This window comes from Dipodomys ordii, unplaced genomic scaffold, assembly GCF_000151885.1.
Source record: "Dipodomys ordii isolate 6190 unplaced genomic scaffold, Dord_2.0 Scaffold44, whole genome shotgun sequence".
Taxonomy (NCBI): domain Eukaryota; kingdom Metazoa; phylum Chordata; class Mammalia; order Rodentia; family Heteromyidae; genus Dipodomys; species Dipodomys ordii.
Window position 1 is genome coordinate 1,029,103 of NW_012267260.1, and position 5,239 is coordinate 1,034,341.

Consider the following 5,239-nt stretch of genomic DNA (forward strand, 5'->3'; position numbering starts at 1 on the left):
TGAGCCACAGCGCCACTTCCAGTTTTTTTCTTTTTGCTTATGTGGTGCTGAGGAATCGAACCCAGGGCCTCAGGCATGCAAGGCAAGTGCTCTACCACTGAGCCACCTTCCCAGCCCACGTAATCAATTTTTTAAAAAGGCGAAGCATTGATGAATTACATGAAAATTGATGACTATCCCACCAACTGTTTAAGCTAAGCGGTGCGAAACAAGTCTAGCATATTGTTTAATAGAATACATCATCTATTCAGCCTTTTTGTGTTTAATAATTAACAAACCTAAGACAGGGCTGTACTTATATTGTACTCTTTTTATTTTTATCCAATTATTTTCATCTTTATAAGCTCCTGTATAAGGAAATGGTTCTTCAGTTGGTTCAGGAAATACATTACTAACTTTATATTTTGTGTGAAACCACCATCTATTCCCTATAACGTAAGTTGGACTAAACTTAATCATAACTGTTGGGAGAATCTTTTATAATCCGAGGTCCCTTTTTTTTTAGAACTCTCTGAACTACTGGGATAACTCTTTCTAACTTAGTTTAATTCATTGGTTTTGTCTGTTGGACATATCTGGAAATTTTAAGTCTCTATATTTACTATGCGTGAGCTGCAAAACCGCTTGTGAAGTTGTAGGAGTTTCTGGAGGCAGCATCACATCAGATGATTGATTGGGGCATTGCCCACACTTAATCTTTGGTCTTAGTCTTTATTACTTAGAGAAGCCGTCTCTATTGGACTGGAAAAATACAACATGCTCTGTTCGCAGATCAATAGAAAAATAGCCAAAACGAGAATAAGGGCAACGAATGTACAGCCAAGAAGAATATAGTAAGAATAAAGGTAGAGCTGAGGGACAGCGCCCAGGCCCAGAGTTCAGGCCCCACGACCGGACCCCCAAAAAAAAAAAAAAAAGAATAAAGGTAGAGGCTATAAAGGTGCAGCCAAGTGTATGGGAAGCCTTGAACCAACACCCCCTTCCTGCAGGCATGCTTCCTTGAAGCTCTGTCTAATGCGATCTCTCACGCAGACTCCGCAGGAGGTGGCGTGGCAGGTGAGTGTGGTCAGAACGATTTATTCGCATCATGAAAGCAGAGCCAGGAAACCTACTGAACTTGAGGGAGGGGGAGGGGTGCATCGGGGTAAAGTACACACACGTGGCAATTCCACAGTGCTCCCCTGTACAACTAACGTGTGCTAACATCCAAATAAACCTAGCCGTGCTAAGCCTTCCGAATATGAAGAGAATAAAATTGAATCCCAGGCAGCGCTGCAATACTATAACCCAGTACTCTGAGGATGACAAAGTAAAGCTGGGTGCTGGTGTCTCACGCCTGTAATCCTAGCTATTTGAGGAGGCTGAGATCTGAGGATCGCAGTTTGGAGCCAGCCTGGTCAGGAAAGGCTAATGCACTACGCGTTGAGCCACAGTGCACTTCTGGCCTTCTAGTGGTTAGCTGGAGATAGTCTCTCAGCATGTCCTGCCTGGGCTGGCTTTGAATGGTGATTCTCAGATCTCAGCCTCATAAGTAGCTAAGATTACAGGCCTGAGCCACCGGTACCTGCTCCATGAGACTATAGTCAACCTACAAAAATCCAGAAGTAGGAAGTGGCACTATTGTTCAAGTGGTAGAGCGCTAGCTTTGAGCTGAAGAGCTGAGGGACAGCGCCCAGGCCCAGAGTTCAAGCCCCATGACCAACAAAAATCCAGAAGTAGAGCTGTAGCTCAAGCAGTAGAGTGCTAGCCTTTATCAAAAAAGCCCAGCCAGCCAGCACCGGTGGTTCATGCCTGTAATCCTACTGAGGGGGCTGAAATCTAAGGATCGCAGTTCAAAGCCAGCCCTGGCAGAAAAGTCCTTGTGAGACTCGTCTCCAATTAACCACACAAAAACCAGAAGTGGAGCTGTGGTTAAACGTGGTAGAGCGCTCGCCTTGAGCAAAAGAGCTCAGGGACAGCCGCAGACCCAGAGTTCAAGCCCCACAACTGACAAAAAAAAAAAAAAAATGGGTGGTAGATTGTGCCTGGAGAAGGTCGATCCAGGAGTTCTCAACTCCCAGTGGAACTCTCCCCCAGGCACTACAGGTACTGACCCCGAAGAAGTTCCTTTCAGATGACCCCATTTGCCCAGTAGTCCCATAAATGTAATCCATCTGGCTTAGAGGCAAACACCTCATCTGGGAATTGAAATGTCTATGAGGAAGAGATTTCCTCTTCCTCCCAAGGCAATAAGCACTATCCAGAGGTTTGTGCAAAGGTAACAGAGTGGTAATATGTTCAGCTCTGATGCGCGGTTTCCCTCAAACCAACCTTTACAACCTCAAGTCCTTCCTCAGACAGACCTTGGAAACAGGACATTAAACTATTTTGGAAGTCAGACCTCTAGAGTTTGAGGAGATGAGCTTAAGGTTTAACAGGCCATAATTCCACCGATTGCTTAGCAGAATGACCAGGTCAAGCAGTCACGAACCACTGCCTCTGTGGGGACTCCAGACTATACACAGCCCATCAGAGACAAAATGAGCACAAAAAGGAGCTTCTCAAGTTTGCTGTATTGTCAGAGTAACTGTCACATTCCACAGTGTACTGGATAGACATTCACCGACGGGGGAGGGAGGGGGGGGGGGACGGGACTTCCAAGCCTCTTCTTAACAGCCAGGCTCCGCACTGCCCTCTCCAGCTGCTCACACCTTTGCTCCGCTCCTTGGCTGAAGAACCACTCTTCCATCTGTAACTCCTCTCCTGCTGGATTCTTCGTGCCTTGGAAAATATAAGGGAAAATAAAATTAAAACATCCATCTTGTTCAGAATTAATCCCATCTCTCTCCGAAGGTGGCATAGGTATTTGCATTTTTTTAAAAGACGACATGGGGGCATGGCTGTTCTCAGAACACTGAAGCCCCAAAACTAGGTTGTGAATAACTCCCTTGTAACTTTCAATAATTTGTTAAAGTTATTGCGTGGATTGCAGCAAGGCATTGAGTGCTGGGACACAGAGGGGACGGGGAGACGGATGGGAGGTCTGCCTCTTCCCAGTGCCCTCAAACCCGAAGCTAACACCTCAGGTGTGTGTCGCACAGGCCGACCCTGACGGCGGGCCACCCGTGCTCCAGGACGCCAGCGGAGCAGGCCCCACGGCCTCCACCCAGCGGCCACCTCCCACACACCCAGCTGCCAAACTCCAAGTTCAGAGCCTCGACCTAAGACCCCCTACTTCTGGGAGTCCACACCCCCATTCCTGCACGCACGCGCACGCTACCACCGGCATTGGGGAGCCGCGCTGGGACGTGGGCTCTGGCTGCGGTTCCCTGCTGTGTCAACTAGGCAGGGCTCAGGGCGTGACCCGAGTACGGAGCAAACCTACCTGGCAGGAAGACATCTTCCCGCCGGCCACTTCTACTCAGTCCTGCCGCGGCGCCTGTCAGCCATGTCGGCCGGCTGCCCGGGGGCGGGGGCGGGGGCGGTGCCGTGTGGTGCTGACACGCCAGGACGCGTCACGCCACGCCACGCCACGCCACGCCACCGGAGGCGAGGAGCAGGAGAGGGAACCAGACTTCAAGAGTCCAGCCTGCCTATCACCTGCCACCACCACAGGTCACACGGAGCCCGGCACCTGTGCACCTGTGCCCGCCCGGCAGCCGAGGCCCCCCCTGACCCCTCGCCTGCTAGGCTTGGGATCCTCGGCTCCTCCCCTCCAGGATGCGCCCCCTCTCTCCTCTCCCGTCCTCCTCCCCCTCGAGATGCGCGACAGGCACACTGGCCCAGGGAAGAAGAGGAGAATCCAGAGCTGAGCCAGTTTCCAGCATGCCTAAGGCCCTGGGTTCTATCCCCAGAGCTGAACACACAAAAGAAAAGGCCCTGCTTCAATGGTTATTTCTGGCCATGGGTCTTGTTCCAGCACCTCGGCTACCCTCTCTCCCTCCCCCGGTGATGCTGTTGGCACACATGCAGTGTGGCCTATGGAATGGACACTTTAGCTTACCTTAATCACATATTATTTGCATGTGCTGCTTTTTTGCTTGTTCTGTCAATTTTATGACAGATTTGGCTACTGGAAATAGTAAACTACTCTTCCCTTGTAATGGCTCTGTAGTGCCGCCTGTCCCTGACACCTGCTTTGTGTGGGGGTGGCGGAAGGGTTCGTGGAGAGGAAACCATCTTCCTGGTCCTGTGGGCAGGAGGCCCTGAGGCCCTGAGGGGCAGGGGTGGAGTCCTACCGAGCGCTGCAGAGCCAGAGCCTTCCAGCCTGCGTCAGCCCAGGACCTCAGGAACCTGTCACGTTTCGGAGTGCTCATCTGTCCACTCTCCTTTTCTTACAATTTAAAATGGAATCCTCTGACTTCGCTCTACTTTTGCAATGGCTGCACCCAAAGCCCGCTTTCTGTTGAGGAGGAGGCAGCAATTCTGACATGTGGCCGTGAGATGCCCACCCAGGAGACACGCCTCAGTTCGGAAAACAAGTCCGTGTCTAGGAAAGCAAGCGGCTTTCCCTCACAAAGTGTGCTTCAAACGAGCAAAAAAAAAAAAATGCTCCCAGAGACGCCCTTGTATACGTACATGCGTGTCTCGGAAGAGCATGTTTTCAGCGTGTTCAGCTGGTCACACAGCTCCCGCACTGTCCGTTCAGGCCAATGCCGATGACCTGTGTGGGGTCCGGGTTTCAGGCTCACCCCTCACCCCTCGCCCGCCCAGCCTCCGTACCTTGAGGGTGGCACAGGCCTTCACCAAAGACCCTCTCTCTGCCTGGAGGAGGGACACTCACTGTGGGCTGGGGAGTCCGTGGAGGAGGCTCCTCTCAGGCCTTCCAAGCTGCAGCACCACCGCCACAGTGTGTTTATCATCTGCAGGGCTTTCCAAACCTTTAAGCCTTTGGGTCCAAGCCAGTGATGTATGCCCCACTGGCCCAGGCCCCCAGAACAGAGGAGGAGGAAAAGAAAAAGGGAAAGGAGCAGAAAAGGAAAAGCAGAGCCAGGTGCCTGTGGCCCATATCTGTAATCCTATAATCCCAGCCACTCGTGAGGCTGAGATCAGAGGATCACAGTTCAAGGCCAGCCTGGCACAAAGCTCCACAGGACCCCAGAAACAGAGGAGAGGAAAAGAAAAAGGAAAATGAGGACAAAAGGAAAGAAAAGGAAAAGCAGAGCCAGATACAGTGGCCCATATCTGTAATCCTATAATCCCAGCCACTCAGGAGGCTGAGATCAGAGGATCACAGTTCAAGGCCAGCCAGGCACAAAGC